Here is a 13,097-nt window from a genome sequence, read left to right on the forward strand (position 1 = left end):
CACTTTGGAGAAAGCAAAAAGACAACAGGAATGACCAGATGTGAAAAAGCTTTGAAGAACAGAGGGATTTTGATCCATAAAAAGGTGGCAGGACGTGTTAATAGGGTAGTTGAGAAGACTCATGGGACACCACTTTGTCAGCCGTGGCACAGACGATAAGAGCAGGGAAATTACGTTGAAGCTGCACTAATGTTTGATTTGGCCACAGCTGGAGTGCGTTTGCAGTTCTGATCACCGTACTATAAGGAAGGATGTCATTGCACTGGAAGAGATACAAAGGATATTCACCAGGATGAAGTCTCGGATAAAGCTTTCTAACAATGGAGAGAGGCTGGCTAAGCTGGGGTTATTTTCTTTGGAGGAGAGCAGGCTTGGGGGTACCCGATTAAGGTGTATAAGATTATGAGGGGCATGGATCAGGTGGTTAGAAAGCAACTGTTGTCGTTAGTTAAAGGGCCAATAACAAGGAAGCATAATTTTAGGGTGAAATGCAGGAAGTTTAGAAGGGACTTGAGGAAATGTTTCTTTTCGCCCAGAGATTGGTGGAAATCTGGAATGCACACTCGAGAAGGGTAGCTGAAGTAGGAAATCTAACAACTTTTTAAAAGTACCTGGATGAGCACTTGAAAAAAACATTCAAGACTATGGGCCAATTGCTGTAAAGTGGGATTATACTAGATTTACAGTGGTATTCTAAATGCCAACTCAAAGAACTGAAGGACCTCATCTTTATTATATGATTCAATGTCCTGAATAGCTGTTAAGGCTTGTGCATCATAATACATACATCGACCAATCTATGCAGAAGACGTACTAGAAAAATCAACAACCTTCAAACATTAGCATACATTTTCAAATAATTATCTGATTTTCCCTTAAAATAGTCCTCCTCATCTATCCATGTTATGAAATAATCTCTGTTCCTATAACTGCCTGTACTAAAAATGTATCTGAACTTCTCTGCACCTCTTGGAGACAATGTTAAATTCATTACCACAAGTGTCTGATGTGCTATTTACTCTGTCATCATTCATTGTAATTTGTCAAACCTCGAATAAAACTCCTCCTGGACTTCTTTGCAAGAGTGGAAAGTGTCCCAGTAATTCAACTCTCTCTTCATAACAACAGCCTCCCATCACTTTCATCAACCTGGTGAAGTTTACAGTATATGTTATAACATTAGTGTCCTTTCTGTGACAAAATTGCACACCATACACTATTTAATGCCTAAGCAATGGCATAAAATTGTGATGTTTACAAATTTACCATCAATCTTCATACTTGTACTCGATGCTTACTTTAAAGAAGTCTGCAAAAGTGTATTGTCATTTTGTATTATTGTATCTACACCTATTTACATGGAATTATCTAGTTAAGTGCTTAGGTCTCTTTGCTGATCCATATCATTCAGTATTTTTCCACTGAATATTTGTCACAACATTTTTAACTTTTACTTATCTGCCCTCACTCATGTTTTCATGTTAAGTACACATTTTATAATTTCAAATGCTGAAAACAGTGGTTTAGTTCTAACCCCAGCCTTGGGTTTTGGGAAGATGATAAAGGACACAATTAGGAGTTGTGCTCCAAGTCATGTGGCAGTAGTTTCAAAAAGACACTGGCTGAAGCCCAGAACCAAAGAGAGATAAGAAACTGCAGTGGGGGGAAAAAAGAGATAAGCTTGCTCTTTTAAATAACAAAAATCTGATTATTTTTACAATAAATAGTTTCTTTTTGCAAGTGATTATTATTTTGGTTTCTGATTGTACTTTGCCTATATTCATTTCTTGGTCAGATTAGAATCCATCTAAACATCATGGCATAGACAGAGAACACAGGGGGTCAACACCTTCAACATAATGTCTAGCTATCAACGTTGTTAACAGCTAACCCAAAAATGCAGCTTTTAAAAAAAGGTTTTGTGATTTACACATGAAAGAAGTGAAACTATCACTGTATTCTAACAGATGAAAGGCTTAACAGACAATCAATTTTTCAATGTATAATTTTAGTTACATCACACTGTAAATTTTTGCAATAAATTCTGTGTTACGATCGAGCCCTCCACTATCACCTGATGAAGGAGCGTTGCTCCGAAAGCTAGTGTGCTTCCAATTAAACCTGTTGGACTATAACCTGGTGTCGTGTGATTTTTTAACTATATTCATTTCAATTGTGACTGTTTTATTATGACCGCATTTTGCTCTGACTGCGTCACTTTCAATACAGTACACAATTTATCTGTTCAGCATGTCCATGGCTTCATGATCACAGCTTGCAGATGCTGAGTGGGAGCAGAAGGTTCACTGTGGAGACAATTTAAAATGACCTTTTGTTGATTTCTAATGATTACTTTTGATTTTCCTTCTTTGCTTTTCATGTTTGTAAGTCTAATTCCAAGTTAAAGATGTATGCTTGCTTAAGGGCATCTGCTGAGTGGATACACCACAAAAAACAAATCATATTTTATGTCATGAGACTTGCAGGTGAGCACTTCCTCCATCGTCAACATCAATATTGATCATAATTTTACATCTTTCCAATGACAAAAGCATGCTTTCAATGCATGTGTAACACACTGCAAAGAAAAAAACCCAGAAATTTCAGAAGTGACAATATCAGTGGAAAGACATTCAGTGGAAAAGTCATCAACCCGAAGGAGACTGAAGAAGCAAAGTGTGAATATTTTTATTACGAGTTGGGAAGAGAGTACCAAATTATGAAGTCAGGATGGAAGGCAGGAAGCATCACAAAACTGCAGATGTCAGCAGGGGAGACAGACACATTTTCACCATCATGGGAAGTTATCAACTGCAGTAACAGCAGCAGTGCAGTTGTCCACCAACCAGGGGCAGGCAGCCAATTAAAAATATTAATTGGTCAATTCATGACTCTCTCGAACCAGGACTTCATCTTGGGTTGAGTCTACCAAGTGTGAGGGTCCCCCAGCGGTTTCCAGCTCGAGGAGATACCTTGCTTAATGACTGGCTCATAGCCCAAGGAGAAGCTGCCACAATGTCACTATGGTGGCTCTGACACCACTGATGAGGGGCTCACAGCAAATAATCAAGCTTATCTAGCATTTTAAGGTTGCTTGGATCTGGGAGCAGCGTCTTGTGTTCTTGTTGTCTTAGCAGCACCACTTACTAGGCCAGCAGCTTTGGAAAGTAAACCACCATTCTCAATTAGATTGTAAACTTGTCATGGCCACTGCTGATTATACTGCATCGGAGGTCCAACACAAGGATAACTTAAGATTTGAGAAAATTCAGCCCTTACACTCCAGTTATTGCGCAATGTCAGAATTTATCTTGACATCATGGCATTCAAGCAGTGTGTGGGCATTTGTTGAAGACACTAAATCATACATTCAGTACGTTAACTAGAGTACCCGCCATCCTGTGGTCTACCATAAATCTGCTTCAGAGAAGTTTCAGTGCAAAGAAAGCAACATATCAGAAAAAATGTAAGTTAGTCAATATGTTTTTGAGCCAATCCAGAGATTAATGTTTCTATTTAAAATTAATGTTTGCATTATTTTATTCTCCTTGCTGCACCTACTGTTAAATTCTAATTTCTTTGCCCTTTATTTCCTGCCTAAATTCCTTAATCACTATTCAAAACAACAATTCATATTTCCAAAACACATTTAACAAAAAAAAATCCAAGGTGCTTGATAGGAGCATTACAAAAAAAAACCCAGAGTGACAAAAGCTTGGTCAAAGAGATAGGTTTTAAGATCACAATAAACAGGAACAGGAGTTGGCCATTCAGCCCCTTGAGACTGCTCCGCCATTCAAGAGGATCATGGCTGATTCAGCATTCCTCACGTTCACTTTACTGTCTTTTCCCTGATTCTTCTATTGATCACGAATCTACTTATTTCAGCCTAAAATATACACAGGGACTCTGCCTCACAACTCTCTATAGCAAGAAATTCCAAAGGCACTCAACCCTCAGAGAGAAAGTTCCTCCTCATCTCAGTATTAAATTGATGCCCTAATTCTAAGACTATGCCCTCTGATCCCAGACTCTTTCATGAGGGAAAACATCCTCTCAGCATTTACCCTGCCAAGCTCCTAAAAAGATTCTATATGTCTCAAAGAAATCACATCTCTTTCATCTAAACTTCAGTGAGAAGCATTCAGCATGTTTAGCCTCTGCTCATAAAACAATGCCAAACTAGGGATTGTCATAGTGAACTTTCTCCAATAAAATGCTATCTTCCCTTAAATAAGATAACCAAAAATGCTCCCATTACTCTATGTAGTCTCACCAGCACTTTGTACTCTCATACTCCAACCCCTTCAAATAAGAGCCAATAACCCATTCACCTTCCTGATTACTTGCTTCACATGTGTGCTAGCTTTTTGTATTTCATATTCAAGTGACCCCCAAGTGCTCTTGTGTTGCAGCTTTCTGCAATTACACTCCATTTAAATAATATTCTGTTCTTTTGTTCTCTCTTCCAAAGTAAACAACTTGGTATTTTCCCACATTATATCCCATGGGCCAAGTTTCTTCACCACTGACTTAATCTATCAATATCTCATTGTAAATTGTATCAAAGGATGAAAGTAATGTGAAACAATGGTATTGCAGAGATTTGTGCATGGGGAACTTAAGATTTGCTCATCAATAGTGGAGTGATTAAAATTGGGGATGGTCAAGTTGTCAGAATTAGTGTGCAGATATCTCAAAGGTTGTAGAACTGGAAGGGATTGCAGAATTAGGGATTAGCAAAGTTATGGTGGGATTTATAAACAAGAATAATAATTTAAAATTAATACATTGTTAGATTAGGAGCCATTGTAGGGCAGCGAGCAAAGGTGTATAAGCTAGTAAGATTTTGTGCCAGTTAAGGCACAGACTGCAGTTTTGAACAATCAGTGTACGGATGGGCGAATTTGGGAAGCTATCCAAGATTATGTTGGAATATTCATATCTAGAGGAAACAAGCACACTGATTGGTGTTTAAGCACATTAGCTGAGTTGACAAAGACAGGTGATGTTAAACAGTCAAATTTATGAGATCAGAAGCTCACCTCGGATAAGAATGTGACACCAAAAACATGAAGAGTGAGAGTTAATCTCAATCTGTTGCCAAGGACTGGGATGGAGTCAACAGCAAGTAAAAGGCATCATTTGCTAGGGAAGGAAATTTAAAAAGCGTGGACCTTGAAAAGGCACAGCAGCTCAGGTAATACCCGAGCAAGAGTGTCAACGTTTCATGCAGTACCCTTCTTCAGGATTTGTGATGGTGGTGATGGTGATGGTGATGGTGGTAGTGGTAGTGGGGATGGGGGTCTCTTGCTCCTCAGATGCTGCCTGACCTGCTGTGTCTTTTTACAGCATCATGCTTTATCAACTCCGATTTCTCCAGCATCTGAAATCGCCATGGTCTCCGAGGAAGTTTAAAAGATAAGTTTTAATCAGAAACAATGGATTTAGCCTTCCCAATATTTAAATGCAAGCAATTTCTGCTCGTCCGTGGCAAATACAAGATAAGAGTTTAGCAACACTGGATGAATCAGGTGAAGGGATAGTGAGGCACAGCTGAGTTTCAAGGGAACGAGGAGGAGGAGTTCAGAGGAGGACTTTGTAGGGACAGGCTCCAAGTGAGATTGGTGTGGTGGGGGAAGGGAGCTGGGGAAGACAGAGGTGAGAAAAGCATTGAACAGTGGATGTGATAGGAGAAAGAGGCAGCACAGTGGAGGGGGAGGACAGGTAGACTGAAACGGCAAGAGGTCGGGAATAAGCAGCAGAAAGTGAGACTGCAAACCAGAAATGTTGGAGGTGATGTATGAAACATCGATGGCAAGAGAGACAGAACAGTTTTAAACCTATCAAATAATACTCAGCTAATGAGGAGCCAGGAAAACTCAGAAATCACTGAAGTAATAAATCGCTCACAAATCAATGTGGAATTTCTCATTAAGGCTAACATTAGTTAAACTTTCTTTATTTAAGATAGATTATTATAGCTCAGTTTCTATTATTCCAAACACTTTTGCAATGTGACATATAGAGTCAAAGTCATACAGCACTGAAGCAGGCCATTCGGTCCAACTTCTCCATACAGACTAAGTTTCCCAAACTAGTCTCACTTTGCCTATGTTTGGCTCACATACCTCTAAACCTTCCCTATTAATGTATCTGTCCAAATGTCTTTTAAATGTTGTAACTGTACCTGCATCTACCACTTCCTCTGGCAGTTCATTCCACAAACCAACCACCTGCTGCATGAAAAAGGTGCTTCTCAGGTCCCTTTTAAATTTTTCTCCTCTCATCTTAAAAATATGCTCTCTAGTTTTGAACTCACCCATCCTAGGAATACACCTTTGCTATTCACCTTATCCATGCTCCTCAAAATTTCATAAACCTTAATGGTCACCCTCTCAACCTCCTAACTTCCAGTGAAAAAAGTCCCAGTCTATCTAGCCTCTTTTTATAACTCAAATCCTTCAGTCCTGGCAACATCCTGGTAAATCCTTTGAGCCCTCTCCAATTTAATAATCTCCTTCCTGTAGCAGGGTAGCCAGAACTGTACACAATACTGCGAAAGTGACCTAACCAATACTCCCTAAAATAACTCTTATACTCAATTGTCTCAGCAATTAAGGCAAATATTCTTAACCATCCCGTTTACCAACGTCACAACTTTCAAAGAAATCTACATTAGAAAAGGCACTCTGCAAGTAAAAGTGGTCAGTGGAGATTTGAACATTTTTTTTGGTCCTGGTCATAAATCAGATTAGTTTACTCAACGGATATATTTGTATTCCATGGCTATATATTGTATAGCTTCACGATACTTGTCAACAGAAAGCTTTTGAAATGCTGACTGTAGTTCTAGGACATAACTACAATAATCAAGAAGTGTTCCTGCCTGTTTAGAAACAAAATAGCAATAAATACACTAATAGAAACTTAATTTCCAGCAAACCCAGCGATTTTCACTTCCATTACATAGTTAACATTTACAATACTGTGACCTTTAAAGATTTAAGTATAAAGGGCAACTGAGTTTGCAATGTCTTTCTCTGCCCTAAAATGAATGGCAACAAACACTTCCTTGAAGATTCCTGAGAAGAGGCAAATCTTGCTGAATCTTTTCTTTCCCTGTCAGGATAAGTAGAAGAACACTAAATGTCAAACAATCAGAATAATTTATATTGTGAGAGAAAAGGTCATAGATTTGTTGGGCGAGTTGACTTGGATTATTCAAAGCTTTATCATGGGTAAACAACAAGGAACCACAGGCTTCCTTGTAATTCAAAGTAGTGCACGGCTGAACAGATTATTTTTATTTGCAGTGAATGAGTATGTTACTTCTTGCAAGTATAATGAACCATCTTACGAGCTAAACTATCTTTAAATAGTTGTGAGTGCAGCTCTAAATCGAATTTAGAACTTTCCAATTGCAGAATCACGTCTGACGGCAGATATTTTCTTTTAGATTTTGCAAACGCAGGCTGATTGAATCTATTATAATTAGCTAGAGAGGTACTCATACATATATGTACATAAGCAAAGGTCCTATTTTTATTATGCTAAACAAGCATTTTGAACAAAAGGAATACCAGTGCTTTCAGTTTTATGAGGAGGGATTTTCAATTTTAGGTGTCTCACATAACACCAACGCATAGATTACCAGATGCCACGAGCCAGAACCCCATGTAGGTGGCACGTAATAATGCCTCACAGCACACTAATTCTTGTGATCTAACTGCTAGTAGTTTACTGTGCCATAACAAAGTCTTAACCATTATACATTAATTGTGTATGACTCAAAGACTAAGGAACAAATCAGGGAGTGAGGGAGTACACAGTATGAGGAGTACATGCAAGAATGAAAAGGAAACTAGCAAATCAAATATTTTTGTATCGTAGCTCAGAGGTAATGAAAATACTGTCATATTTGTAGAAGTCAGGTTTTAAATTGAGAAGGGAAACCCTGTTGTTAATTATAATTGCTGAAGCTTTTCTTTTAAAAGTCAGAAACTCAGACCACAGCCTATACTAAATCAAAGTTTATGCCATAGGTTTTAAAAACAAAAAAAAAGTTTTAATTTTTTTCTTAAACCAAAAAGAGATAATTGATCCCAACAAGTTCAAGGCTGCAATCAAATCTCTGGACTGAGTGATGATGAACCACTTAAACTGCACTTAGCAGTCTCTGATGTCATATGAGCCCTTATTAGATTACAGCACTGTAATTGATTCCAAGGTTCCTATCTTTTTCTGCTTAAATGAAGAGAAGTTATTTATTGGTTTTGATTTCTATGTGTTGCAATCATAGCATTTGATCTGATGAGTGTCTAGTTTTTGGAATTAAACACTGTTTCAAGTATATTTTGCTTACTATTTAGTTATGGTGACATATAATAAACACTACACAAGTAAAACCCTAGAGTATTAATACCATTGTGCTAGTTGCTGAGGTCTGACCTTAAAGCAGGTGACAAGTCTCTTAATTGTTAAACTGGCACATGTTGTGAGCTATCCTTTCTGTAATGGAAAAGAATATTCACAACACAAACCACTAAGGATTCAGCAGGTCACTTTGTCTTCTGCACAAATTTCATGATATGCCAATCTGAAATATAATTTGCATGCTTTGGTAGGAAACAATTTCAGTAGATACAAATGAGTATAAGATTTGCTCCTTAGGTAATGAATAAAGCTATGATGGTCTTCTTCCACATTAAGAATTACAAGTTAACACATGCCCAGTTTGATCTGCTGACACAATAAGTGGTATACATATAAACAGTTACTACATCTTTCCAAAAGAATTTTAACTGATATTCAAACTTCCACACAATTGCAAAATATGTGTAAACAAAGCGATCACCATGTACTCTGGGGGTGAAAACAAATGTACAGACAAGGTAGAGATTTTGTTTGATGTCAGAGATTAACAATGTTGTTGCTTTACATTAACCACAACCTGATTTTTTTAAAGAAATATGAAAGTAGGCACCAATTCCTTTCTCTTGTAAACATTTTGAGTGGATATCTCAAATTTTTGCATGACATACATATATTTCACAGTATAATGCACTTCATCCTGGCCAACATGCATGGGTACAGATTATGCTCTCATATAATCAGATAAAAATAAAAAGGGTGAATCAAAATGCCCTGAATTTAAAAGTAAAACCTATCTAGTAAAATATCGTTACATACACCATCAGACTCAAGGTTCAAGACCTGGTGTATGCTAAATTAGCTCCTCTCAGCCAAGTATAATTGTTCTGTGTGCGGAATGAGCCAGGAATTCTGTTCACAATCATTTTTTAATAATTCGCTGCTCAAAAATGAGCATGTGAGTTTGACCATGATCTATTCCCTGCTCGAACACAGATTGCCAACACTTAGTGACTAGGCTCATATATGAATAACAACCTATAAAATCAACCCCCGTAATAATCAGCACCTCTGGAGACTACAGAAATAAAGCAATTCTGACCACATGCATTGCAGGAGATGACAGTTGTTTACTGTTAAGAGTGCTCATCCAGGTTTGAACACTGAATAGACAACATAATTCAGAACTTACTAATCAATGGAATGTGGGTGCCATTGGCTATCCAAGTACTGTTTGCCCATCAGTAAACACCTTAGAAATAGCAATGAGCTCTCTTCTTGATATGCTGCTTTCCTTGGAGTGTAGGTACAAGCACAATGTTCATAGTGTCCTCCACTATTTTGATTAGGCAACAGTGAATAAAGGTGGTATACTTCCAAGTGAAGGTGGGGCATGGTTTGAAGTGGAAACTTCAGGCAGCGATTTTCCCACGTATCTGCTGTCCAATGTGGCAGAGGTAGACAGTTTGAAGACTAATGGGATCCGAAAAGTTGATTCCATTTTATGCAAGTTGCTTCACTGCATCATGTCAGTGGTGCACATTGCTGCCATTGTTCTTTGATGGTGAAGACACTGGATTGATACCAATCAAGTGTCTACCTTGTCCTGGTGGTGTTCAGTTTCAAGTGCTGTTGGAGTTGCACTAATCCTGGTTATGGAGAATATTCCATCACATTTCATTTTTGTGGGGCAGGTGGGCAGGCTTTGGCGGAACAGGAGAATAACTTATCACAAATTCCTATCCTCTGACCAGCTTTTGATAGCTACAATATTTATATAGCTGGTCCACTTCAGCTTCTGGTCAATAGAAATCCTATGATGTTGATAGTGGAGGATTCAACAATGGTAATGTCAGTGAACATTAAAGGAAGATGGTTAGATTCTCTTGTTAAAGCGAGTCATTGCCTTGCAGTTATCTGACATGCATGTGACCTGCCATTTACCAGTCCAAACCTGACAGATGTCCAGATCTTGCTGCAACTGGAAACAAGCTGCTTAAATATCAAAGGAGTTGCAAATGGTGTTGAACATTGCTTAATCATCAATTAAACCATCACTTCTGATCTCATGATGGATGGAAGGTTACTGATGAAGCAGATGAAGAGGGTTGTGGTTATTGGTGTGCAATTATTTCAGTTTCAGAACATCACTGTAGGACTTCCTCAGGGTAATGTCCTAGATCAAACATCTCCCTTGCATTAGGTATGACTCCAACTCCTGGAGAGTTTTCCGATTCCCATTGAAGGTCCTTAATGTAATATGCAGTCAAATATTTTTTAATGTCAAAAGCAGTCTCTCTCACTGTTGGAATTCAGCTCTGTCAACATTTGGAGCAAGGTTATAATGAGCTTAGTTGTCCAGCAGTCCTGGCAAAATCCAAATTTAGCATTATTCATACAGATTAGTGAACAATTCACTGCTGAGAAAGTGTCATTTGATAGCACTGTTGATGACATCTTCTACCATTGTACCACTGATTAAAAAGTAGACTACACCAGTAGTAGTTAGGTTGGACATGTTCTGCTTTTTGTGGACATGACATCACTGGGTAGTGTGTAACAAAATAACCTCAGTTGTGTTACAGAAGGTAGATATTTAAAGAATTAAAGGCTGGAGTGATCACCTAGACTAATTTTATTAGCCAATTGTAGTCTGAGAGGAATTTTCAAGATTATTTTCCTCCAAATTGGGATCTTATTTTTTACCACATTTCTCTTAAGAGATTACATGGTTTTCGGTCAGGTGAAAAGTGTATACATTATGATACATGAGGCATCACAAACTAAAAGGACCATCTGGATGGACCAGAAGTCTTTTCAGTGGTTTTTATTCAATATTTGTTAGCTGCTGCATGTGCCACTGCCCAAACCAATTCCAACAAACTTTTACTTATTACACTACATTCATTGGTTAATTATTTCAGTTCTGAAAACACACAAATGAAAATGATCATAGTGCAGGTGAACAATTTCTATGGAGCATTCTGCTGGTGATCATTCAGGACCCCTTCAAACTGGCTGGAAGAGACACTAATTTAGTATGCTGGACATCCACATCCTAATTCTAAAGAGTGAACACTTGTTTTACTGGTGACATTTCCACCTCCAAGTTCAAATATGCAAGTTTGCAACCTCACTTAAAACAGATCCAGGCAGAAAAATTCTAAGCTCTGGCTTTCAAGCCTGGGTTGAGATTCAGCAAGATGTTTGTGGTTTCAGTATGCCCCATTTTCTATCTCCACAGTTTAGGTGCTGTCATGGCCCATAAAACACGCATGTCTTAAATAATTTGCAAATTGATCGGCTGGTATAAAAATGATTGTTAATCAGCCCATATTTCCTCCTACTAGTTTACACTATTCTCCAAGGGAAGAGTGTAAAAGGTACAAAAACAAAAACAAAAATATTTCAGTTAGTGAATGCAATCATTCCCTTCCAAATGGAAATTTTTAAGTTACAAAAACACAAATTAAGAATGTTCGATATATGCCCAATCAATGATAATAATTACAGCTTTGAAATGATAAAGCAATGCACTTCAATGATGCACACATTTTTATCCTTCAAAAGTGGCACAAGGTTATTTCCAGCCAAGAGTGAAAAGTGCAAGTGTGAGCTGCTTTATGGTGGTGCATTTCTAAAATACAAAAGAATGGTCCAGTACCAAATCATTCACTGCATGGCATCGCTAAATGTTACCCCCCTCCGAGCAACTCCTTATTAGCTTTTCTTTACCTCAAACAATTATTTGTATTGGGTCTAACTGATGGACATCAGGAAAACAGACCATTGAGTAACTAGCAAAATTGCATCACTGCCATTTTAAAAGGCATACAGAATGATTAAACATTTGCCTGCTGTTAGGAGCTGCAAAACCAAGATTTTTCAAATTTGATGTTTTCACCGAACACTTCCCAACCTGAAGATATTTACTAACAGCACACTGGCTGAAGTGCATACACTCATTGATTAGTTTCCATGGAAACTGTCATAGGATTTACTGTTTGATTCTAACAGTTTTCTTTAAATGAACAAGTGAAAGCCATTTCCCTCTACATTCTGCAACTCAATAAAAATAAACTATTTTGAACTGAAATTTGCCATTTTCTATCAAATTGGTGACTGAAAAGCACGAGTAGGCTTTTGTATCAAAAACAGCTGTTCCAGGGTTTTGCATTGCACATTCTTGATCCAAGCATGAGGGAAGGTTAGGAAATACACTCAATATACAGCAAAACAAAAACAATGCAATGACAAAGCTATTCAAACTGAGACAAATCAGAGCTATTTTGAGGGAACACTAATAAACATATTGAAGAAGTTTGCCATAAGGAGCTAATTGTAGTTAGAGGATTGAAAAGGTCCTTATTATGGACTTCATTAACCTTGGCTTGGAAGAAATGAGACCACAAGAGGTAGGAGCAAATGTCAGCCACTCTGCTGATGGAGTCTGCTCTGCCATTCAATAATGTCACGGCTCATCTGACAATCCTCAACTCCAGTATCCTGCCTTTTCCCATGATCTTTGATTCATCTATCAATCAAGAATCTACCTATCTCAACCTACAGGGATGGGAGGGAAAAAGAGAGGTGATGTTGGTGAATGGCCTGCTTCCACACTGATGGGATTCTGTGAATATGCTTAGCCACTCAACTCCTACAACCTTTTGCAGGAAAGAATTTCACAGTTCTCTGTACTCAAAGAAGAAATTCCTCATCATCTG

The 13,097-nt window shown here is 38.0% G+C and overlaps 1 protein-coding gene across 7 annotated transcripts in view; it reads right to left on the reverse strand.

The window, feature by feature from the left end:
• LOC132823438 (rap guanine nucleotide exchange factor 6-like) overlaps window positions 1-13,097 on the reverse strand; it is a 397,644-nt gene that overhangs the window by 164,365 nt on the left and 220,182 nt on the right. The window lies entirely within an intron of this gene.

Source organism: Hemiscyllium ocellatum, chromosome 16, assembly GCF_020745735.1.
Source record: "Hemiscyllium ocellatum isolate sHemOce1 chromosome 16, sHemOce1.pat.X.cur, whole genome shotgun sequence".
Taxonomy (NCBI): Eukaryota; Metazoa; Chordata; class Chondrichthyes; order Orectolobiformes; family Hemiscylliidae; genus Hemiscyllium; species Hemiscyllium ocellatum.